The sequence below is a fragment of the Balearica regulorum genome, chromosome 12 (assembly GCF_011004875.1).
Source record: "Balearica regulorum gibbericeps isolate bBalReg1 chromosome 12, bBalReg1.pri, whole genome shotgun sequence".
Lineage (NCBI taxonomy): Eukaryota > Metazoa > Chordata > Aves > Gruiformes > Gruidae > Balearica > Balearica regulorum.
The window spans coordinates 13,622,374-13,648,939 of NC_046195.1; the positions used below are offsets into that span (position 1 = coordinate 13,622,374).

Below are 26,566 nucleotides of genomic sequence, written 5' to 3' on the forward strand. Positions count from 1 at the left end.
GGCTATAACCCAAGAAACCAAAGTAGCAGATTTTGGATTACTGGTATTTCTGAAAGGTTTTGGCACCAGCATTTTCAGTACTTGCAGAATACCTCTGAGTCAGGCAGGCCATAGCAATTTAAAGTTCTTTGATTTAAAAAAAAAAAAAAGTTTAATTGATGCTATAAATAAGCATCTGTACTTCCAACATAAAAATAAGACCAAATACCTTTGATGAGCCTAATGAATATTATCTCTAAAATGGGATGTATGTTCATAGATGTAAATTTGATGGGCTGAATAGCCTGAGAATGCTTCAGGAATGCTTGAGGAGCTGCTTTCTGTTCAGATTACCAGTTTTTTTGCCATATGGATGGGTGTAAATGGAGATTGATAGGAGGAGCTGTTATTGTAATGTACCCATTAAGATGGTTCCTTTGTTTCAATATGTAGATTGCATTTTCAAGAAGATGTGAAGCTAGTTTAAACAAAATGAGATGTATAGAAGCTTTATGTTCTTCTTTCTCTTCAGCTTCTGCTCAGGCACATATAATTTTCAGGAAAAGCTTAGTGGTTTGCAGGGATCATAGCATATTGGTGCAGAACACAATTCCGGTCTTCACCCATATTTTGAATGGAAACAGCAACATCTGATGAAAACATATTTTAATGAGAAAGATGAGATCATAATCTCATCAGTGCAAACTCATTCATTTTGGAATAATTCTTGAGCTAAAGTATGCTATCGGTGTGTAGAGAATTCAATTCACTTTATACTGGCAAAAATCAAATGTTTATCAACCTTGATTTTAAACCTTTTGTTTGGGTTTACTGGCCAACCAGTATGGGATACCGCTCTTGGGACACAGGTGGGAAGCCCACACCTACGTGTGTGGTTTCAGGGTTGCTTTAGCGATGCTCTGCAAGGCATGACTCTGCCCTCTTCCTCTTCCCTACCCTGGTGACCTTCCTCCGTCTGTTCTAAAGAAAGGATATTCAATTGCTTAAACGTGTTTGGTGAAGGAAGGTTTTATGAATTGACTAAGGCAGTCAGTCAGATTCAGTTTTACTCCTATGGGTCGTCTTGCACAAAACAATCTTCTGGACATTCAGTTAAAATGAGGGAAGTTACTTTTTTTTTTTTCTCCACTGGACATCTATTTGCTTCAGTTTGCATGCTATTTATATTTTTACAGTTTAGTGTTTGTGATCTGTTTACTTTTCCACTCCAGCTCATTTGCAAGCTGACACAGGATGTTGCATTCTAAGTTTGGAAACCATTTGATTTTGATACAAAAAGTAGATCGATTGTAATTCCCAAGATGAGAACATGGTTACTAATTCTATTGGATATCTCAGAGCAATTTCTTGCCAGTGAAAGGACTGTATCTTTTCTGCCACAGTGAATTCCACATGTTTTAATGTCTGGATCTGTAATTTTTTTATGTTTTGTTCTTTAAATTAAACCTCTTCTAAATTCTCTTGAAGACACTGATTGTCTGTGTTGTGCACCAAGCAGTGCTAGATTTCTTGACAGCAAGATGTTATTCACGCTATGTATATTAGCTCCACGCTGTCCTAAAAGAGTTTGTGGGTAGCGGGGGAAAACAAGACAGGTATTTGTCTTGTGAGAGAAGCTTCCTATGTGATTTCAGCTGAGAGATGGGTTTTGGAGCCAACTTAGCTTTTAAAGGCTAGGCACATTTTAAAAAATCTAATTACTGTTTAGAATAAATGATAGCGTTAATTGCAGTCAATTCTCTCTAAAAGGAATAAACTATCACTTAATTGCATTTAATTCGTAATACAAAAATGTATCTTGATTAGAGAAAGAAATAGATTGGGTTAATTCTTTTCTTAGGTAATGAGTAAAATTTATACATAAAAATTGCATTATCCTGTGGAGCTGTCATTGGCTTCTTCCTGTAGTTGGTTCTCAGTCTTCAAATAGATATTCAAACACCCAACTGTCATTTAAGCTTTGGATAATTTTTCCTTCTCAGACAATCATTCTCTGCACCCAAAGTTGAAAGCTTTCCAGCTTTCCGCTATCTCTGTTCTGTAGGGGTGCAGGCAGGAAGCCACTGTATAAATCGGCGTATATATTTCTTCATGGTATAATTTGCAATCAAGTGGAAATGAAACTATTTCAGTTTTGTTTTTTATTATTTTTTTTTTTTACAACTGATTCAAAATCATCCTTAAAAATTTCAAGTGTTAGTCCAGGAGAGGGCAGGAAAGAAAGGACACATGTCCCGAAACACTGCTAGGGAATGAAAAGTGCTGAACAGAATTATTTTCTGAAAGATTGAAACCTGGTGTGTTGTGTGAAGTCTAAAATTAGACCACATTATGCTGCAATATGGTATCAGATTCAAAGAGCAGCAGGTGTCAGAGAATCTGCTAGCTGACACTCCGTGTTACAGCAAAAAAGCTTTATTAAATTCATTTTCTAAGCTGCACATAGGACTCTGACATGGTGTGAAATTCAGCTAAACTGAACTTCTTCAGCTCCTGCTCTGGCATGTCATGGATTTTCTGTAAGCGCCCACTGTGATCTGGCTAGCCCAAGTTTGGAAATGCTAGCTATTAGCCTTAACAGGAAAATTCTTTGCTTTCAAGCACTTTGTGCTTCCTACCCACAACCTAATGAATCCTCAAGGGGGTCTGAAATGAGACAAAATGCAATCCTGAACCAACTGAGAACAGGAAAATCTATTTCATGCCTCTCCCACAGGAGATGGATCTAATTCGCTGAGAAATATTTTGTAATGGGGCTGGGGTTATCTGGATGAAACAGCTATTTTTATTTTGAATATTTGAAATATGGCTATATCCTAAATTTCTGTGTATAAGATGTTTTCCTGAAAATTTAAAAGTTTTTTTCAGGGTAGAGATATAAATTGTGCGGACACAACTTATCAGGGCAAGGTATTTTTAGTGCACACTTTTTATACCAGTCCCACAAACAAGCAAAACCACTCTGGCACAGGGAAGGGATTTGCTCCAGCCTCTCCACAACGGGCTTCGTGCTGTCACCTCTCCTGACCCAAAAGGGAGACGCACGCGTTGGGCTTGTGTCTCGCACTCCTCAGTAGCCGGAGCTCCGTCTCGCGTGTTTGCAGTGCTTGCCCTCCGGTTCTCTACTTCTATTTGAGCAGGCCGCAAAGCATTGGCTTAGCGGTACGTGGGCTAACAAAGTCTTCCAGAGATGGGCAGATAAGAGGGAGGAAATATTTGCAATACTGCTAATTTTGACTGTGCGGTGCCCTGATTTTGCCTGGAGTTGTTGTGTAAGGGGAATTCAGTAGCCATAGCAATAGGGACAGTGTTATGAGAAGAGTTGCCACTCATTTTAGACTGCTCTGACTGGTTTAAACATCCCTGAAAGTCTTGGGAAGCAGCAGAGAAGATCAAAAAGGAATTGCCAAGGCTCTGAGAAGCCTGTGGAATTAATTTAGAGAGCTCCCCTCGGACAAAACAGTGTCAGGTAAAGACAGTGTTTTATACAGATCAGATGTGATCAGCTGGGCATTGCTGGCAGTCCCAGGGGGTAGCAGAACACAAATAAAAAGGAAATGTTCAGGCTGTGAGTTAAAGTGCTTTCTTTCTCTCTCTACCTTTTTTTCTTTTTTCTTTTTTTTTTTTTTTTTCCCAGGATTCTTCCCTGCCTGTTTTTTGGAGATGATTGCGCATCTGATCTCATGAAGAGTAAAGATACAGAATGCTCAGGAATACTTTCTAGGGATGTTTATAGTTGATGGGGTTTCTATTCACAGTTCAGGGGCTTTTTGGGAATCTGAACCGCCTTTAGCCAGTCAGGTTGCTCTGCTCAGAAAGATCCTTAACCAAGGAAAGTGGATAAACACAGCAATCCTCAGGCAAGAACTGGAGGATTTAGGGTTTGTATACAGACCCACTCACAGTCTGGCTGCCTGATCGCTCCTGTAAGTTGTGAAAGATTGCATTTTGGGGCAATGCAAGGTATTGCTTTTGGTTATCTAGTTCAAATTCTCACCCAATGGGATGATGATGCAAGTTGTTGTATACTCACTGACTTTGGTTACCAAAAACCCCCATAATTTTGGTTGTTCTTTCAAATACAGTGGTTGTACTTGATATAGAAATGCTTACCATAATACATAAGAAGTGCTGCTAAGCAATGATCTGGTCCAGGGCTGGAAGATGGGCTCAGGGGCAGGCAGGTACTGGGACACCTAGGAGGTGGCGTTGGCTTTGTAGGCAGTGCAGGGATGTGAGCTGAGCTGTGGGGAGTCTGAACGGTTTGCAGTTCATTCGAAATGTGATAACGGGGCAAAGTGGCCTTGTCTGTTTGGGGGCAAACATAAATAAGTTTGTGATAGTCAGTGCAAACCATTCATTCAGCAAGATTTTGAAGGTAGATTCAGTGTGACTGTGCTGTCCCGTATGAATCCATATTGAATTTCTTTCTTTAAATGAATCTGAAATTCTAACCAAATCCTCAACTGAGGCTTTAAATATAAATAAAGAACAATGTTGCTGGATTCTGGGTGAACCCCTCAAATTGCTTTTGGGTATCTTCAGATAGAAAAGTTCATTCGTCCACACTGGGTTCCTCCTACACCAAATGCATTGGGGAACTTAGAAGAAAAAGTAGCCGAAAATGCCAATGTGCACTTGGTGTGCATTGTTAGAAAGAGTCTCTGCAGGACTAATAGCAGTAATGGTATTTTATTCTATCAGGTAAAACCGCTAGATGTGTTTGTATTTGGGATAGGAGTTTTTATTCTGTTCATAAATTTTTACAAGGAAACAGGACTTCAGACTGGGTGCTTCATCAGTACTTTGGAGAAGACAGGAGAGCTCTAATTCAATTTCTGGCCCTGCTGTTTTAGTGCAGAAACCATCAATACCATCATAATGTATTTTCAGACCATATTATGCAGAGGAAATCTGTGACTTCATCTCAAAGGTGACCTGCAAAGGAAACTTTAAAATTGGCTTCTACTACTTCTTTTGGTTTTGTTTTTCCCTTTGGGTTTTAAACATGTTGTACAAAGGTCTGGGAAGCTTTGAATATTCTCGGCTTTCTGCTCACAGATTTTTTTGTTATTATATTTAAAAATAACAGGAATGCAAAGTCTGCTTTTGCTGCTTTCTCCCTCCTCCTTCTTTCCCTGGACAATTCCTTGGGGATTTCAGGGACAGGAAAGTGAAACATAGCTCAGTTGGAGGCATTTAGTTTTTAGAAGATCTTTCTTCTAAGTGCTTGAACTCAACAGGTGTTAGTGCAACAAGCAGAATATTGGACCTGAACCAGCCTGACTTGACATTCCTTCTCTCTCTGTAGTGCAACTTTCATCTTCTTTTCCACTCATAATTACATTAGTTTTCATAGGTTTGTGGTTTGGTTTTTGGGTTTTTTTTAGGACAGATAAAGTATTAATTTCTAATGTTCAAATATTTTTTCCCCCTTTATATTTTTTTTAGTATCTTCTCAAGTCATTTTACACATCACAGATAAGAGGAAAACCTAATTTATTTGTTTTTAAAATAATTATTAAGAGAATACTCCAGAAGCTCTAGGCTGGGAGCAAATGCAAAATGAGCAGAAGCTCCACAACCTTCAGTACAAACACAGAAGTACGTGGCTTCACAAGCTGCGGTCCCGGTGCTGTGCAGGATCCCGGAGCTGAGCAGGCATGTTCAAGAGGAAACCATTACTCTGTGGCTGATCTAGCCAAGGAAAGTTGGATATTTATGTGCAGCAGGCACTTTACATTTGAAATCGGACCTGAGTGGTGGGTTAGCATGCAAACGTATACAGAGGCGGCGAGTAAAACCCATTCGTTATGCCAATGGTACCTAAAGTCTCGCGCCAGCGAGGTGATGGGGTGAGCCAACAAGCAGGCAGGGAGCAGTTGATCTGACTCGCTGCTTGGTTTTGGATCAGCTGAACTGTGTGTGTGCAGGAGGCTCTTGCTGGTCTTATTCTACTGTGGTGTTTGAGGTGTCTCCTAAAGAGGTGTTGGCTGGGGGATGTGTGCGAACAAAATTGCTCGTCTGGCTCAGAGCCTGCTTTCTGCTTATGCCTTGGGGGGGTTATGGGGAAAATGATGTCTGGGAGCAGACTGACATGCAAAGCCCATGGGTCATACCATGTGTTCCCTCTGTGTTATTTTGTCTGCTTGGTTGGGACATTAACATAATGAATTTTAATTGAAAAAGAAAAATCTTTTGGTGGAAGCATATTCTCAGATGGGGAAGTATAAATTACAGAATAATTCATGGATTATTTGCAGCTCTTGAGAATTCAGCTGGTCTAAATAATGTATGTTTATACATACAAATTGTGTGTGTGTCCCTGCATATTTTAAATGTTTGATTGTTTCACATTAGAAACAAGTGAACAAGTGCTGGAGAATTGAATACTGGAACACTTGCCATTTTGGTTTTAATTTTTTGCTATTATTATGAATCCTGCAAAGATTTAATTTTTTTTAAATGTTTTTCATACCTGCATGTTATTACTGGCCTAAAACTATATAGGCATGGCAGACAGACAGCATCTATTTAAAGCCTGAAGATACTAATGAAGAGCATCAGCAGAGACAGGGCAGCCATCATCCCAAAGCTAATTAGGGATAAGAAGCGGTGGAGCATCCAGTGCTGCCTCCGTCTCCGCCTGCCTATCTGGTGGGCTTGCTCCATTGCGCAGATAGAGCTGCTTGGTACCTCACGCAGAATAAAATTGCATGATAGATTTGCAGTGCCTGGTGCTCTGGCTGTGCTAATGACAGTGCAGTCCCAGCGTGCTGGCGGAGCCAGAGCACAAAGAGGCTGCCTGGCAGCGGGGGGGCACTTCTCTGGCTCGTGCAGACCTTGGCCTCCTAAATCTGCCTTTTTGTAAGTAAAAGAAGAGTTCCTCTCAGCTAGAAGAACAGAAAATAAAACGTTGTGTTTTGCAGCGTGTGTGCACATGTGTGCAAATGTCGTAAAAATCTCCTGCTTCTTTAAACTCAGGGTGGGGAAGAGTTAAACAGATGACAGTAAATATTTGGAGATGGATGGTGGTAATCCAGGCACTCCAATCCCCAAGCTGCTAATGGTTTGCTTCTGTGGATATGTTTAGACCTCAAGCTATCATTGGCTCTGAAGGAGACCCTGAAGATGAAAAAGGATTTTGGTGGACAGCCGTGGCAAAGGCTGCCCTGTATGTGCACCAGCCTTCAGCCCCGTCTTCCAGTGCTACCCGGCCATGGCCATGCACGTCACTTTAAATGTTCTTCTGTAACTATACCTACGTTGTGTCAGTCTGACAGTGTATCCCAGTAGAATATGCCAGTGATGAATTTAAGAAAAATCATGAATTAGTTGGTATTAACTGGAAAATCTGAAATAGGGCTGACATGAGAGGAACTCCAATTCTTTTCTTCTAATTGCAACATCACATTTGATGAGTAGCCGCAGGTTACACGTGCTCTCTGAGAAGCCCTGAATGAAGTGATGATAAATGATAAGCAGCTGGAAGGGATCCGCTCATGTGGGTAACCTGCACATCTTGCTGCCTTGTGCTGCCGAACATAAACAGGGAAAGCTGCACCAAGCACGGAGGCCAGGGTTGAGATGCAGGGGCAAAGCACATCCGTGAGTGTTCAGGCTGCTTCCCAAAGACTAGGGAAGAGCCCTGCTACAGCAGGTTTTGCCTGGCCAGCGTTATACGGATTCACAAGTTGTTGCACAGATTGAAACCAAAATGCACCCATAGTGCAAAACAGCAGAGCGAGATGTGGGAGCAGGGAGACGACTTTCTGAGGAAACTCAGGTTCAGTATTTTGTAATAGTTTTGTTGGAGAAGGGGTCATAGTCCAAAATTAGATTAATTTTCTTCCATGTCAGGATAGTGTCTAGTCCCAACCGTAAGGACTGTGTGAAAATGGGTCCTGGTGAGACCCAACAGGCAGGTGAAGGTTGTGCTGCTGCTCAGCCTGGGCACACCATGGGCAAAATACAGTGGAGAAGGATGAATATAACAAACTGACACTTTGGGGAGAGGAAAAAAATTAGTGGGACTTGTTTCTTTGTGATGAAACACTAGTTTGAGGTCAACTCAGACTGAAGCACACGAGGTGAAGGTGACATCAGGCTAACAAGCACGTCCTGGGTGCTGAGGCAGGGGGGTGACACGGCTGGTTTAAGGACAACCGTGGAGGTGGGCAGCAGCCCCGTGGCAAGGCGTGCAGACCGCAGCGAGGCTGTACCTGCGAGCTTGGTGCATACAGATCACCGAGCATCCTCACAGAGTGACTGGCTTTGGTCATTACTGATTGGAACTGGATTCAGATCAACAGCCGAGAGGCAAAAGCTGTGATTTCTATAGGGCATGATGGCTTATTTAAATGCACAATTCTGGCAATAATATCTTCACCTTAGGATAGTATACTACCAATAGCTGGCTATTAAATAGCCTTGTATTTTAAACAAGATATTGGTAGTAACCAGCATTCACTATTAAGTGTAAACAAGACCCAGAAGTCTTGCCAACTCTGTGGGTTTTCTCTAATCTGCATAGCTATTAAAGTTCCTTTTTTTTTGTAATCCTGGCTAGCTGTATTTTAGAGTTATATTTCTGTCACCACTCCTGCTCCTCGCAGGTGCAAAGAGTCACTTCCCAGCGCGACAGGTTTACTGCAGCACTTCTTGTGTTGGCTTACCTGGTACCAGCGCTGCCAAGGCCCCATGAGGTCCCAGTTTGAGTGTTGGCTGTGGCTGCATGCAGATTGCACGCAGAGTTCAACTACCAGATGGGGGACACTAAATCTGCTTTGTCTAGCCAAGAGCTGGCAGACAGAGCACCACTGCTGCTGTCAGCCAGAGAAATACTGAAAATTGCTCAATCAACATAATTCATGACGCTTTGTGGCAGGTCTGCAGCTCCACAGGCCAGTGCGAGAGTGCCAGGTCAGACACGGAGCCGTGCAAACCCACGGCCGTGCTCCTTTACTTGGAGGACGCGCACAGCTGCCTGCCGCTGCCCAGCACGATGGCTCTTGCAGAGGTGCTTTCAAGGGGAAAATATTGTGAACGAGATTGTTGCCCAGTAATTCCTGCTTTGTTTGCAGAGAGGGGTCATGGCTAAGAGCTCTGTCCCTGATCCCATTTATGATATTGCCTTAAAGCACTCTGAGGACCGTTGAGTTACTTGGCTGCCCCCACCCTCCCCTCCCCGCTCGTCATAAACTACAGACTCAAGGTGAGGGGAAAATAGCAAACAAGCTTAGATCTTTATGGGCAGAGCTAGGCAAATACTCCAGCAAGTCTTCTCAATCATTCTTTCAAACAGACAATGGTTTAATCTGTGGGATGGTATTTCCAGCCCTTATTTGCTTTTCATGCTCTGGGGCAGTGGGGTTTCCAGAGAGCTCGCCTTGAGCAAATGGAGTCTTCAAAGGACGTGGCAAAAGTGAAAAGCGCTGCGAGCTCTGGAAATGTGCTGCCTCATCATGCTAGGCTAAGTGTGCGTTCGGACCTGGTGTGTTCAGGTGCCCAGCTGAAACGTCCGCTGTGCTCGGTCAAAAAGCAGAAGAAGGGGCTGACCGTGAGGAGGAAGCAAATGGCGTGCAGTGGGGAAGAGCTCACTAGCGTGACCAGAGAATGAGCGGTCCTGTGCCGGTAATGTACTCAGGTGCAGGCCAAACATCAAATGAATTTAAAAATAAATAAAACCGTATTTTTTCCATAAGCAAACAATAATATAGTATACTTTTCAGAATCTCCCTAGTTTTTTTTTTTTTATATCTTAGACTGTAAATTTTCTAACCTGGTAGCTCTTCTTTTAGGCCTGAATCCTCCTGGAGATGTCTATCCAGCATATATGTGTAGCGGTGTAAATGTTTGTACACGTGCAGGTAAATCTGCCTGGATGTGTTTGTATCTTGGTCTACGCTTGCCAGTGTGTAGCAGAACTTTTTTGTAGAATACTGTACAGAACGTATCTTGCAAATACTCTTCAAGAATCAATTATGGAGTTAATTCAATAGCTATTAGTAATGAAACATAAATGCAACTTTACAATTCTGCCAGCTGGCTAAGGTAACATGCTTTCATCATGTACAGAAGCAAAATATTTTTCAAATCTCTGACTGAATATTAAAATCCAAAATTAAATTCTAATTACCAGAGGGTTTCATGGCAGTCTGTAGCCAGACCAAAGGGGACTCTTCCCTCTCACGTGTCCTGCAGGACCTCCACTCCGAAGCCTGGATCCGCAGCCCGTCACACCTGCTCAGGTGGGGCAGACAACTGTCAAGAAATGTGTGTTTTTCCAGTTCCAGCAGGAAACTGGTCAGGAGATTTCATCAGTTGATTGATTTATATGAAAGAATGTAGATTTCTGTGCTTTGGATCATGGGAATAGTTTCCAATTTGTTTTGACCTTCTACTCCTGTCAATGGTAGCAATTACTTTTATTGACCATGGCTATATTTCTAGGCTTTGTGGGGATATAATATTTTTGACTGATCCTGCGTAAGTTCCCATCACCACACAGAGCACAGTTTCACATCTTTCTGTCACCTGCATGTCATACGCATGTTTTCCATAATGCAGCGCATCCTCAGTAATCCTGTCCATGATGCTGTAACAGAGGCACACAGCGCTATTTTGTAAGTAGTGATCCAGAAAACAGCAGACTCCTGCCATGTTAATAGTGCATTTCAGTAACTAGGATGGTAGTACAGTGTATTTTTATGAGGTGATTTGTTTCTGTTAGCGGCCACTGGGTGGAGGAAAAACTGAAAAAGCGGAAAGTAGGAGCATAGAAGAAAGTGGCCTGATTTCCAGGACGTTCAGGGCGCCTGCAAGTCCTCTTGTCTTGCTGACAATACTCAGCAGCTCCTGGAAATCAGATCATTTGTTGAAGGTGCCTGATTTTGAAATATGGCAGGCTGGGACTGGGCTTGTGATAATTCCAAGACACAGTTTAGCAAAAAGGTCAAGAAAAAAGTAAGTGATGACTGAGAGAGCGAAGCTTGGGCAGTGTAAGGTGGCATGCTGAGCCAGCATCGGCGGAAAGAGGGTTTGGAAGGGAGCTCTTCAGAAGGGCCTTGCTAAGAGAGGGCAGTACTTACGCTTGCTTTTTCTTTATAATTTTTCTCCCTATTAATTTAAGATCTGGGGACCAGAGGATGCACAAAAATCAGTGGGAATGTGACTTGGCCACACAAATATGTTTTCTGACTGTGTGAGGTATTGCATACAGAAATTAACTGTGGGCACAATGATTTAAAATACTGTTCTTTTCAATCCTCCTGTTGTACGCTAATCTGAGGTTATATGGAAGAAATTACTGTTCGTAACCTAGTTTCTGCACTCTCCTGCAGGCTGGGGATGAGACTAGCCCCTTAAGTTGCTGCTAACACTTCCGCAGCATGGGCTTAAAATGAAAATGAAGCAGTTGCTTGGAAACCCTCCTCCTCTTTGTGCTACTTATTTTACTTTCTCAAGATGCCTTTTTCCAGACTATTAATTGTAAGTGGCAAAAATATTTCAGGCAGAGCTGCTGGTGTCTCTTACGGTGAAGATTGTGTAACATTGCCTCTTACAGGCCCCTGTTTTGATTGGCATATGCTTTGCCAGACTTCAACCATTTTGAACAAAATTTGGAGGAAATTTTCTGTGCCGGGTGTCTCCCTAAACTATTTAGGAAAATTTTGGCCAAAATTATTCCTGAGAATAGAGCTAGAGAACAATACAATGGCAAAACAATGTGGTGGTAACCTTTGAAAAGGTAAAATATTTCAATGCTTTGAAGCAAAGACCTGAAATTCAGTGAAGGAGGAAATGCCTGGCTTTTTACCCAGGGTTATACGTTTTACCATTTCTAATCTATGCCAGTTTGGCTAAATTGTAGGGATTTCCATAGCTTACAATTTGCACGTGTCTCATGGGGGCAGCTTTGGTATATTTAGCAGCTAAAACCAGAAGCAATTTCAGCCACACTGGCTGCTCTGGACCTAACCGAAGTCAGCCCTCCGGGGGTTCTGCCTTACTGAAGGGATATGCAGAAAGTGCACAAATTGTGTGCCAAGCCATCCTGATTCTGACATCTCTGAAATTCTCAGCACTTTGCAACTTTTAATAATATTCTTATGGGATAGTTTTCTGGTACAAAGTACGTATTTTAAATTGGGCAGTTTGAGCATCAGCTGACTCTATCTCCGAATTTCTGCAGTGCTTTGGTATGGAAAACTAATTTTTTTCCATACAATTTCATTACTATCAATTTGTTGGGAATTCCAATGGGCAGGGGATCACATACCTTTGGTAATGGGGATGTTAGTGCAAAAGGCTATGTGTAAAAAATTTAAGTGTACTGATCCGTAAAATGCCCGAGGGTTACCCCTATGATTTGTAGGAAACCGTCCTATAGGCAATACACTGGGACTGGATAATACCGAGAAGGCAGCTTTCCTAACACTAGATCAATGATTTATTTTATTTTGGAAGTCTCTTCTGAGGAGTGGGGTGGGGGCAAGATAATTCTGAAGAGGATTTAGCAGCATGAGATCTCTTGTGCAACTAAGCAAATAGCTGGGCAGACGGGTTACACGGTTTCAAAGTACACTAATCATGCAAATATTTTTTTGAGTAAAATAGTAAAATGCTGTTTGTTTCAGTGGCATGCAGAATAAGCTACATACTTTAAAATTTTTATATGGAAAAAAAAAAAATTGGTGGGAAGCCCTGGATTGTAGGAGTGAGACAGGAATTATTTGCTTCTATATTTTTGGATGTTGCTACAAACCCTTTTTGTGGAGGCACAGCAGAACCATTCTGTGTTCAGCAGGCTCTCATGTCTTTCTGGGACTTGCATATCCTAAATTAGGGCAGGGTGATGGGGACGTGTGGGCTAACAGGGCCACGAGGCATCATTTGGATAGAATTTGAGTGTGGTGTAGGGAAGAGATGAGAGACATGGTTTTTTGACTGTGAAACCCAGTTTAAAACAGATGTATTGCTTTCTAGTTAACAAAGGGCTACCATCTATCTGAGCTACCTGGACCTTCTTTTTCCACCTGAAAATTTTGTTTGGAATTTGAGGACTTTGACTTTTGAATATTTTCAATATTGGGAAATCCTGTAGAGGCAGTACCTTGCATAGACGGCGTGGCCAGGCAGCTTGACGTGGCCCTGATACCCATCTCGCTCTGCTCAGAGCATCTGGATGTGTTACTCCCCGGCACGTCCTGGTTAGAAATGCTACCAACCTGAACTCACACGGCTACTACGTCTCAAATTTCCCTATCCCTGAAAGCTGGCAGAAACTACCTATCAGCAGTGCTAAAATATGGCTGAAAGCTGCGTGCGTCTATCGGGAGCTGTGTGCTAGCATTCCCTCAATCAGCAGGGGTGTGATGAGTTTTTCATTAATATTAGCTCTCTGGAAGGAGCAGATGGTGCCAAGATCTTGCACCTCAGAGCCAGAATTACAGTTTGGAGCCAGCTGCATCATTTTCATTAGCTCTAGAGTTTCACAGACCCCTTCTAGCCTTCATTTACCTTTGTAAGTGGGATGAGAGTGCCAGCTTAATGAACTGATGTGTTAAACATGAATAACATGTTGAATGATTATTCTGAGCATCAGTGCTGACTGATGAGGGAGTGCCACATTTCCAGCCTCTCTCTTGCTGATGGCATATGTTGCTTTCACCGATAAAATCTGTAGACTCTAGAAAACTGGCTCTCAAGTCGCCTGGAGAAGGCCATAAGGCAGCAGCAGCAGGACTGTCCAAGGGCTGGATGGCCGGAAAGCCTCTGGCAGCTCTACGCAATGCTACCGGGTGGTGAGGCTCTTGAGAGGAGGTAGCAGAGAGGCAACCTGGGAAGAACGGATTAGATCAATATTTTGTACTCGTATTTTTGTGTATCGGATTGGTGAATGTTGCATCAACAGACATGTTTCATAATACCGAGATGACAGAACAGAAGCATTTTTAATGCTATAAAGGACAACGATAAAATTACGATAATGACACTGTGGTAAAATGTAATCTTTACAGATAGGACAGACATGGAGAGGAGAAATCGGAGGATCTTGGTGCAAATTACTCTAAGGCTTCTAAAATAGAAATAGCAACTTCAGGTTGCAGTGGTGTGGTAGGTTTCCATAGGCTGATTCAACTACTATATTCTGTTTAAGCTCACTAGGAATGTGCTCAGACACATGACTGAAGATACAGCGTGTGTAGCTTGTACCAACATCAAGTGGAATTTTGACCATTTGGCTTAAGTAATGCAATGTGTCATTTGCTTCCCAATGCACTCTAATCTGCTTTAAAACACAGATGGGTCTTCTCAATACCATACAGTTACAAACTTTAAATGTCCTGTTCATGGCAAAATAATTTAACTCTAAGAGAAAGGATATCTGCATCTCAGTGTTTACATTCATTTGTCTAACTGTTCTGACGCTGGCATACAATCCCTCTTTGCTAGGATCTGATCTGCATACAGAAGTCAATGGGAACATTGCGTGCAGCTTGGCAGGGGCTAGAACTGGTACTGATGGAGATTATTGCTCTTGCTACACTGTAAATTTGGACAAGCTAGCTAAACAGTGCAGTCGTTTAAGTGGATGGTTGTGAAATGTTTTTAAATCTTGTCTTTTGTCCCTTAACAGCTTTTCCCGGTTTGTTTTTTTTTTTTCTTGTTGATCCAGTTGCTTTGATACAAATGCAGTGAAACCATCCAGGAATACAAAAAATATCACAAAATAACTTTCAGAACACTTAAAAAGGACTCTCTAAGACTTCAGCAAGGTATAAAGGGGTCTCATGGTAGCATTTCTTTTTTTAAAAAAGAACTTGTTGATTATTACTGTGCCTGGATTTAATGGAGTGCAATTTATTCCTTTCCTTAACAACTGGCAATTAAACACAAAAGGTGAAATACATCCCACTGAAGCGAAGGGCAAAACTCCCACTGTCTTTGGTGGGACCAGGAATTAACCCAAAATGTACATGGCGAAATACTTTGAACGTGATGTTACAAGCTATGCTTTGTGGTACTAAAGAGCTTTTATTAAGCTCACAGCTCTAGCTATTCACATGATGCATTTGAGTGGTCTTTGCTGCACCGCTGTTTTTCTGACTACCCAAGGGCACGTATAACTAATTATAAAAGGGGACTTGGTGGATCGGTGTGTGTGTTCGTTTTGGGCAATAGATACAAACAGGGCTTCCACGTACCAGTCTGCGCCTGTAAGGTGGAAGAAATATATCTCTTGTAAGAGAGGGAAGTCTCCTCCCAGCCTTTATTTCTTTTTCCTGGCCCAAAGGCAGGCTTAGAGTCAGCTCCACCAGGTTTCTGCTCCAGCCTTAGTCACTGGGGTGAACTGGTGTTGTGATTTCTTTAGCCAGGTTGGTTAATGAGTCCATGTTTCTTGCCTGACTGGTACCTACTCCCCCCACACAGAGTTACACACCTCGCAGTAAGACTGTTACTATGATATCCACTTAAAAAAAAAAAAATACGCTGTGTAGCGACAATGCTTCTTGTCTGCCTGCTTACCGAGGCTTCATTAAGAAAAGAAGTATTGACCTCATTAATAAATGAAAAAAAGTCGGGCTGGGAACATACAAAAATGTAATTTGTGGGGTGAGAGGGAGGAGAAGAGTACCTGAGGCAGGGATTAATAATTATTTTTGCCCAAACTGCTCTCAGAGCAGAGAGATTGTTGTTTAACTCCGACACCTTTGCCTGCCAGGGGCTTATCCGCTCCCCGAGCCCCAGCCCATTTTCTGCTTGCAGCTCTTCATCGAGGTCTCGGGAGGAGGGAGCTGAACATGCTCAATTCACCACAAAAATGTAACGTATCCTTCTTGTCAAGATAGCCTCAGATACAAGGAGAGTGTGATGCATATAAAACACGCCTGTGCAGATCCCCTTCTGAGGGGCATTACGTATGCCCTTCACGGGGAGGCTAGCCACGTGTTCAAGCAGCGATCATTGTCCATTGCGCTTTAGTTCCAACAGATGAAACTCCCACAAAAACAGCTTCTGCTGGATCTCGCCAAATAAGCCAGATAGTTTTGTGGTTGGCTGGTGTGGTGGTGAAAGCAACATTTACTAGAGTGCTTTGCACAAACAAAGGAGGCCCCAAAATGGGACAAGCTTCATCTTTCTGTTGATGTTTCTTCCAAGGGTATCTTCTCTTCCTCCTCCTCATATTTGAATGTCAATAACTCGGAAGTCCTTTGGTAATGCAATTTTCTTCACTCGCTTTGACAGAGTGAAATGAAACTTCATGGTGGTATAAATGAATGTGCGGGGCTGGTCCTGGACATTAAATGCCCCACATTGTGCTCACATGGAGGGAAGGGATGTTGGTCCTACTGCGGTCATGGGACAGAATGAGAGATTCCCTTCTCCCCTGGTACAAGTTGCACGCCTTGGTGATTCTTAAAGCAACACAGGTTTAATACTCGTTCACACTACAGCTGCCTGTGGGCTCCTGTGGTATGAGAAATTGGGGTTTGTGGCTTTTGCTCTTTTTTTCCATGTAATTGGACATGAATATTGACTTGAAGAGATTTTTCTGGCAGAAGCAGGGGGATCACTGAACAAGCACTGGAGGTTTTCTTGTTTAAAGATAATTTGCTTCATGAAACCCACATAAAGGAGTCACCATTTAAAGCGGAATATTAACAAAGGATGTTTTTGTTCCCAAATCATACCCTATATAGTGAATACTGTGGCTGTTAAAGAGATTTCCTGTGTACAAAGGGTAGGATACAGTAACAGTTTTTCAATTAGTATAATATTAAAAATATACAGTATGGTTTTACAGAGCTGAAAAATGGTGTTTTTGTGATATAGTCAAGGGAGTAAAACAGTGAAAAAATACATTTTCATCTACCAAGACTTGACATATGCATCCACTTCAGGTTTTGTTAATAATGTTCTTAATTTGCAGTGTGTCATAGGAGGGCAGCATTAGTTATTGTAATGCTGTATTTATGATGCTATCAGTAGCAGAGCTGCAGTATAGTTTTCACCACAGAGCAGAACTCAGATTACTGGGGATTTAACATGGAAGTTCAATAACAATAATTTAATATGTACTATGTACAGTTAGAATGATAGTTTTTCTCTCTCTCAGCAGGAAATAAATGTGTTGGATCATTAAGCCTTGCTACCCTGTTCCCCATTCAGAAAGGGGGTATTCAGATACATATAGGTCTGTATCATTCCATGGTTTCATTCTGTGTACTTATATTGGCTTTAGTGGTGTGACACTGATTTACACCAGGAAAGCATCCAGCCCAACTGCCAAAGATACTATCTTTATATAGCCATAAAAGTAATGGAAGAAATATCAGGATATCGAAGGTATTGACTGTATTTTAATATGATTTGGCAAAAAAAGGAAGGAGAAGTGTGTTTACTTTTTGGTCTCTGACTTCTAACTTCTGATTCAGAGCAAGCTGACAAAGACCAAACAAACGTTGATTTCTAAAACTTTTTCCAAGTGAATTTATTGCTCATGATACGTGCTGAATTAACAGCACCAGAGACCAAGGCCTTTTAATTTGGGTGGATTTCAGGATTCCCACACAAGGCCTGATTGTTTCCATTTTGGGGAAGGGACTCTCTCTATTTGTCCCTCGTACAGTTCCAGGCATGCTGCTGATGCTCAATAAATAATCATAAATAACAATAAAGTCAGAGTAACGTGATGTACGCAGATGTCCTGGATGGGGCTTGGAAGAGCAGACCCACCTCATGCTGGGTGCTGCTGCACCTCTCCTGGCTGCGGCTCCTACACATGCTGCCTATGGACCGCAGGAGCAGCTGCTGGTCTCTGCCTGGCTCTATAGGGACTGTATAGGGTGCTCCAGCCTGCTCTCTTTTTTCTTTCCTCTGACAGATTTAGGAATCCCCAACTTAAAGAAAGGGCTTCCTTTCTTTCTGCTACTAAGATCAATTTTGAATTGTCCCTTCTAGGGCAAGGCTGCTCATTCTGCACCTGAAGCTGAATGTTTTTCCAGCCAAAACAGCCAGGATTATTGTATCCCATGGGTGTGAGGAGCAGATTGGCTTTCAGAACGGAGGGAAGGGTGTTGCAGCACAAGCGCTGGCCCTTCAGCAGTGCTGCCACCATGGGTAGTTGTCCATGTATTTGATATGAATTAAGAAAGAAGGAATTGGAAGGTTATGTGGAAAATTTCTCAAGCTTAGTATCACATAACAAATTGAAGCTGTTAGGAGTTTGAAGTTTCCATTCTAGCTTCCCCTCAGACTTAAGCATCAACCCTGGGCTTGCTCGGTTGGTGAGTGGGGGTAAGAACATCAGGCAATACTCTGCTCCTGTAAGGTGTCAGCCCAAATGTTGATTCCTGATGTCACCACAGGAGCAAAGGCTGGTAGCGCCTTGCAGGAAACACACGTCTTGCAGGACTGGTCTGCAAAGTCTGTCTCCTTTCCCCATCCAGTAAATCCCCTGGATGCAGCCAGTGAGCGGAGCAAGTGCCCTGTATAGGGGATACATGTTGGCATTTTGCCTTAGTTGTTTGACTTTGCTACTAAGAACGATCCTGAACGGGTCACTTATACTTGGAGACAAGAATTTGACAAAATGACCACTATAGGATGAGAATGACGTATGCTAAAATCAGGATGTGGGAGAAATGTGAAAGAGCTGAGCCAGGTTTTTGCCCTTTGAAGACAGGGGAATGTCTGTGTAATAAGCTACCCTTTATACTAGACTAAAAATAAATCATTCTTTCTTATTGTTGTCAAATTGGCATGAAGTATCACTGTGAATACATCTAGATGTTTCCAGTTGCCTTTAACTGAGCTAGATATTGACTATTTGAGTTCTTTATAAACACAAGATGAAATTATCATTTTCCAGAAGGCTCACAATGCAGTATAAACAATTCAGCTAAAGTATTTATTAATAATCTCTGAAATATTGTAAAGACTCTTTCCTTGTCTGTAGCTAGAAAATGCCACAGTCCCTGCCTCTGCCTCCACAGGAACAATCCATTGCTGGCTCACAGCACTTCCTAAGGGAAGGCAGAGAAGGAAGGCAGGAATTCCTTACAGCATTTCGGTGTCCAGTGTCTGCTGGTTATGGAGACAGTGATTTCTGGTAGTTGTTGGTATCTGGCTATTTGTCAATGGCTAGAAAAGCAGACATTAAACTTTCAAGTCCATTAGCAGGACTTGGGCTCAAGTGCTGAACTGATTGATGCTGCTGTATTATTAGAGTTGGCGTCCTTCAGATAAAAAATGGAGGGGTTTTTTTTTTGACTCACTTCAATTACAGCCCCACCTGTGAAGGAGCGCCTTGTTTCTCTTTCATTAATAAGAAATTTTGGAAATCTTTTTCTCATGTTCCCCCAACCTCGCACCCATTGCCCTGCCAATTCAGCATACTTTGGATTAACAGGAAGAGATTGTATCTGTCTCTAATGTTAACCCAGTCTGTCTCTTTGCCCTTGTGGGAATGAAAAAATCCAGTGGCGTTACAAAAGGAACCATGAAGACTCCTAATTTCATCCTGTTCGGCATTCCCCTTCTTAGTAAAACAAGCTTTAATATTCAGGACATTGAATAAGCTGTAGTGAGTGCCAATTTCTTGCTTGTATACTTGTTGCATTGCCAAAGTCTCTTTGGCTCTCCAACAGGGATGCACAATAGTAGAAATGAGTAAAGTGAAATACCAGATCCAGCTCTGATCAAACTCTGGAGGAGTTTTTATTTAGATTTGAACTTTCTCACACCCATTTCTATGCAATAGTTGCTTGTGCTTGGTGGCTTGCCACAGCATAAATATCATATACTGGAATGTGTTTAGCTTTAGAGGATTACCTGGGAAAAAAGCCTTTCCAGTTGTAATGCTTTAAAAGGTCTGTTTCAACTCCGACTTCCCTCACCCCTCCCTTCTTGCCTTTTAACATCTGCATGTGAATATAATAAAGTGCAGATTGAAGCTGGTCACTTACGGAGAAGGAAGAGCACTGGCGTTGTAATTGAGATGTTACTGCCTGCCTCTATGGCACATATTAGCTGAATAAAACATGCAGTCAATAAAGTGAAGCAAAACAATAAAACTAAGCCCTTTGGTGCTCTGTTATAGGGTGTTATGCAACATAGAAACCTGCAGTCATAAAACTGCGAATGAGGGAAACCTTACACTTTCAAGAACAAAGGCATCCAAGCATTAAGTTGGAAACGGCACTAAACTTCCATTCTCTTTGCACCTGGAAGCAGTTAGTTTTAAAAGCCATACTGGTTTATACTGTTCTCTTCCAATTTAAATAGGGCCTTCATGTGTTCTTGTTAGATGCTTATACAGAAACATGGTTTTAATTAAGGCATGCATTGATCCAAGTCCAAAAGATACATTTATTTCGGAAGATAAATTCATTAGCCATAGGCATAAAAAGCTGGTGTTCTTACTGAGACAATTCCAGCCTTGGGAACGATGTTCTGTATCCTTTCTAAGTGTATAGTGTGCCATACAGCTCTGTTTTGTATGACATCAATCAAACATACTGTATCCTTAAGCTGTTTGGCATAGTTAATTTTGAGAAATAAAGACAAACTCAAGGAAGAAAATTAAGATGTATAAGCATGGGAGGACAGATGTTTTCAGCTGTCAGATTTCACTAGCATTTATCAGTAATTTATGTGTGATACTTAGTTATGGAAAATAAATCCTAATGAATAATTGATTGAAATATATGAGTTTCAGTAAATTGCCCAGACACAGGAGCAAGTTTCAGGAATGTCTTTGTAGGTGTTTATAGATTAAAGATACTTTTTCAATACTTCTTGGGGTGTAAATGAACAGACCTCTCGGGGCCATGGTGTATTTCTTATCAGATGGGTATAACTCGCTCCCTGTGCTTAGAAGTTGAAAAATGTGTAACATTTTTCACAGTTCTTAGTTTGTTAAAATCTATTCCCCCCAAATATCCTCCCATGTGTATTCCTGAAACTTCTGGGGGCACATGGAAAGCATAAAATATAAAAAATGTTGCACAAATAAAAATGACTATTTATGACCATCTCTTTACTGTGGTAAATGATTAAAATGTTTATATAGTTTTTATATAACCATATAAAGGGAAGAGTTGCAAAACCATAATGTGAAAATTTAGAAAGAGTCAGGAATTTGGAAAAATTAAGTCTTCTGGCTTGCTTTCTCCCTCTTCTACTTTTAGATAAACTTTGGTATAATGTGCCAGTTTCTGAAAATGCATTAATGCACATGCTTATAGATGCTAAGAATGGTGCACCCATTTTCTGATAAACTCTTTACTAAAAGTCTGGCCTTTTTCCATGAGCTCAGGCTTGAAATGATTTCAGGCAAACATGTTCTTGACTATCTTCATTCACAAGAAAGGCCCCATCTGACTCCTGACCACTTTCATGCTTGATGTTTATTTTATGGACCTCGTTTAGAGCCAGGGCACATGACAGATGTGCCTTGACATCAATGAACTTTGAACATGGCACTGCAGGTTCAAACGCTTGCAGGCCTGGGTCATTATCGTGCCATCTGCTTTCCACGGGGCTACGGGATAGACCTTATTGTACCGTTTAAAGGCACTTGGACTGCATGATCAGGAGTACTCCTCAGTGGCATACGTCTCTTCTTCCATTATACTGTACTAAGCTAAAGGAGGAGTGTTTTTCCACTTTATTGCTGCTAGTATCGTGTGATTAGAACTCATTATTTGCACCTTTTGTTAATGTGGAGTTAAATAGTCAATATTGCTTGCGCTTTCTTGCTCTATATAAAACTATTGGAAACTGTGCGTCTCTTAAATCTGTAAAGTTTGAACAGTTCAGCACCAAGGTTTTAGTCATGAAACATTGAAGAGATAAATGAACCTTAACACGTATCGTTTCACTGGTATCTGTGAACGTAACCATCACAAGGCCAGATAAATCCTTGAACTCAAAACATTGTCATGGATGCTGAAAATATTGACAGCCCGCTTACCTGTTCAAAGTGAACAAACTTATTGTGAATTGGTTTGTTGCAATGGTAGGATTGCTACAGAAACTTCTGAACATACTCTACGCTTACCTCTTCTGTTCTCTGCTCCACTTTAGGAAAAGCTCAGCGTGAAATAAACTGCCAGTTTGCGAAAGCTACTATAGATAGATATGCATTGAAGGTGGCTCTGCTGTACTGTGTGTCTTTGAATATAGATTACTTAAACCCCCATAAAACTATGAGTTAAGGCAACTAGATTACTGTATTCACCTTCAGAATAGAATTTTATTAGAAAATCCATTTACTTCAGCTCCTCAAAATGTAATCCTGTTTTGTTTTGAAAAGCAGAATACATAGGTTTTCCTCATGTAATATAGGATTGTACTTGTTACATTAAACTTCTTTTCTTCATATGTAAATGCCAGTTTAGGATTTTTGAGAGGTGGGAAGTCTAAGGAGGATGCACTGGTTGTGGAAGTGAGTTAGCAGGCATCAAATAATGCTTTTTTTCCCACCTCAGCACTTGCGTGCTTTCAGTTTTATTAATTCAAAGAATTGTTACAAAGTTTTGAAGTGATCAAAAAAACAAAAAAATTCTGATGGCCTTTTTTTACTATTACAAAGGCCTCGAAAAATATTAAAGACTTCCCACCACCACCCCCAGCCAAAATTAAGAGAAAATTCATGCTTGCATCATTGCTACGGCGAGATGTAGTGGAGAAGGAGGAAGAGGTGACAGTGATTTTTCTCAAAAGCTTTTTGATCTAGTAATGTCAATTAAGCACACAGCCTTCAAACCAATGACATTCATTTTTCATGTCACTTTTCTTGCTGGCTCATTTGATGATTTTTTTTGTTGGTGTTTTGAAGGACACTGAAGGAAAATTAAGATGCCACTTAGGAGAGATTTTTCCATGTTGTGCCATTGTTGATGTCCTAAGTCCTTTTTGTTCTGTATCAGTATGGCATCTACTGTAAAAGGACCTTGGCCTATGATCAGAGCTCCTACCTGTTCCTCTGATTTCCAGAGAAGAAAACTGGATAGAGAGTTTGGGTCCTCCTGGACACATTTAGATCAGAAAAAGTCTCTCAGGGCACTGTCAGCTTTGATTTGAAGAATTGCGGGTTGCTTTTTCTATTTCAGGCAAAATGCTTACCAAAACTACTGCAAATACATGGAGTGTGTGGCCTCCTAAATGACTGTAATACAACTCAGCTCTCTGGGTCTGGCGTTCTGCCTCCAGCGTTGCTTTCGAAGCACTAGACAGAGAGGCTCTGTTAGAGGTGAACCTTCACGAGTTCTTCTAACACTCAGAAATTTGCTCCCTTCCTAGTCAACAATCCTTAGAGCTTTCTCATGTTCAAGTGACTCTTTGTGCTCTTGTCTCTCTTCCTGGAAATTAGTCTCTCAATTAATATAGATACAAACAAACATACTACATACAATGTCCATTCATGTTAAACATTGTACACGCAGCTAGCCAGTGAGCATATAAATGAAGGTTATAGAAGATGAACTAGTATATAAGATAATATGTAAAATGTAAAAATCAGAGAATTTGGATAGTTTCCAAAGATTTCTTTTTAAGAATTCAACAACACACAACTTACTGAATATTAGAGAAGGATTTTATAGACTAAATAATAGTTGTTTGTGAACTTACTGCCAGCATACAGATTTACTGTGTTGAACTATAGCTTTTCTTCCTTGGAGAAAAACAGAGCCTCACTCAACATCCACCAGTAAAATAAGCATTTTTAAAGGACTGAAGTTACAGTATAATTTATAGCTATCATTTTAAGGACTGAATTTTCAGACCATTTCCCTCTGTTTTCTCACTGGTGAGGAATGTTCAAGGACTGTAATATCAGCATGTCTCCTATTACAAAGTTAAACTCCAGAAACATTTAACAAGGTGAAAGTTCTAAAATTAGCCCATTTTCTCCAGCCCACACATCACACACCTGTGGGAGAACGTGGCCATGTACAGTGTACTCTACACTTTCTTTCCTCATTACAAATCAAAACACTCTAACCTAGCATACAAAACCAAGCATTGCCTATTTTCATTAAGTCAAGAGACCTATTAATTCCAGATGTAAACCATTCCATTTATCCTTCTCGAAGCTGGAAAGGGTATTTTCCTGTATCCGCATCTGGCTTTTAGCACGTGATCTCTTTCTGCCACGTTCCCTGGCCTGCCTATTGCACAGTGCACCCCTGAAGGTTTGTTGCTCCAGTTGTGCAGCTGGTGCACAGTAACGGCATGTCTATGTGTGAGCAGCTCAGCAAGTTCAAAGTTTTTAACTTTCTCTAACGTGCTTTCTAGATATTTGATCAATATCTGCTCACTTGCCATACTTGAAGCGTACTACCTGACCAGTGATTGCTAAGCTTGAGGCTACAAACCCCTAATTATCAATGACTACTTACTTTTACACAACAGTTATAACAAGGCTAAGAAAAAGAAAGGTGGTGGATGTTGCTGCTGTTGTTATTATTTTATGATATGGTGTATTTGTTACAGCTAGAAAAAATTTAGATGCTCACAAATGGAGAAGGGTGGAGAACCACTGACTCGGATAATTTGTTTTCAAAGTAAGGATCAGCTTAATCAGGAACCATTTTTGGATGTTTGTGGATCTGGCTTATTTCTTAGAAACTATGTGTTTTACTGATGGCTTTGCAGTTTGTTAGCTGATCAGTTGGTGGGAGCTTCTTTGTGAATGAAGATAATTTCCCAGGAATCACTGAAGTTGAAACAAGTTTGCGGTACAGGTAGTAAGTCTGTAGCAGTAACTAACAAAAACGACCACACTTCATGTACTGATAGGTTTCTTTAAGCAGGGATGTGATGGAAGGAGCAGATCCTTTAGTCAGTTAAATATGTGTGGATTTGAATAATCTGACTGACTGCCAGTTGACAGTAAATTTATCTGTGGCAAAGGGTCCATAGAAGCTAATTTTAGGTGTAGTCCTAGCACAAGGTTAGAATGCCGATCTTACCGTGAAACGGGCGCTGGATGTGACTTGGCAGCCCTCAGAAAAACTTACTAGCTCCGTTGCTACTTGACTAAGCAACAGCGCACGATATATTGCTGCTGCTACAGAAAGTTTATACTTGTGTTGATCTGCACAACAATAAAAATTGATTTTGATCCTAACATTAAAAAAAGGGAACAAAATTGGGAATATATAGATAAACTCATCAACAGCTGGTCTTGGGCATATATTTTACAGGAGAAGTTTTCAGGGGCAGCGATTGCTTCTTTGATGTGTGTTGGCGTTGTGACTAAGGGTAGCAATCTGTGCCTGGGGCTTGTAAGTGCCATGGTAAGACAAACGACTGTTAAATTGCCCTCGCTGCTGCTAGCTTTGTGATATATCTGAGTACGTAAGTGTTTATAAAAATTATTTACACCATATCTTCGCTTTCTTTGTGTATGAGGATAGCACTTAACCACGACAGAGGAGTAGGCCTGTGAACAACCAAGGGGAATAAAATTGTCACTGTATTGCTGGCAGACTTTGAAATGAAAGTGCCATGTAATTTCACACCCCACCCCACCCCCCGTTTTTTTTTTTTTCTTTAACTAAGAATAATAAAAAAAGAATGTTTAAGGCATAAGTCAAGTTGGAAATGATTTTTTTTTTGTTGGAAACATGATGGAAAATAGAAAATTAGAGACAGATGATTAACATGATTGTAAGGTATAGATCCAGTGTATGAAGTTCATTGCTTGAACTGCTGCCTTTGCAGCTGAGAAATCTTTTATTTTATTTATTTATTTATTTAATTCATTTGGCACACCAAAGTAAAAGGAATAGAGGAAAATATACTTTTTTTTTTTTTGCAAGTCTACTGTATATAGTTTGGAGATAGCAATCTACAAATATTTCCAGTAAAAATTTTTTTTGTTTTGCTTTGGGTCTCATAAAAAGTGAGGATTTTATTGCGTTTTCCAGCCAGCTGTTCTCCAGTGGACCTTAAATGCAAAGACTACAGAAAAAGCCTCTCCTGAAGTTACTTGTTGCCACTGAACACTGACTGTTAGTAAATTAAAATAAACATTCTTTGTATAATTTATGATTTTATTGCTTTCAAAGCTGGAGTGTAGTTCTTGCAAAAGGACTTAGTTTTTTTATATTTTTTTTTTAAGCTTGCGTGGCTTGCAATGAGAAAAGGCATCATGTTAATCATATGTAAAAGGCAATGCAGGTTTCTTATGAGAGATAACGGGGGTAACATTTTCCACTGTGTTACCGTAATACCGTAAATTGAGAAAATCCTAGGTGTCCTTTATTAGGAGCCGTTCTTGCTACAGGCTGGCTGTTGCTGAACATTCCCACCCAGTGGTGGCCATGAACAGTGGGATCAAAAATAACCCAATAAGATAAGGAGGAGATCGATGATGATGAAGATGTCGTGGGAGCGAATTCCATCTGCACGGTGCTCTTAAAGAGCTGTTGACTACATACAGTGTATTAGCATGTTAAAATGCCTAGGAGAGAAGTCTTAAAGCAGGAGACTGGCTTGCTGATAGCTACATGAACTATATAAAGGTTGTGAGGGTCCAAGCGCTGTG

At 41.0% G+C, this 26,566-nt stretch overlaps 1 long non-coding RNA gene across 4 annotated transcripts in view; it reads left to right on the forward strand.

Moving 5' to 3' along the window:
• The window catches only part of LOC142603440 (uncharacterized), a 243,949-nt gene that overhangs the window by 13,053 nt on the left and 204,330 nt on the right, over positions 1 to 26,566 (forward strand). The window contains exon 1 of one of the 4 annotated variants that reach the window (XR_012837371.1): positions 3,351 to 3,469. The exons of the other annotated variants lie outside the window; for them this stretch is intronic. This is a non-coding gene — a long non-coding RNA (uncharacterized LOC142603440). Of the gene's footprint in view, positions 1 to 3,350; positions 3,470 to 26,566 lie in introns of those variants that run through there. 4 annotated transcript variants of the gene reach the window in all.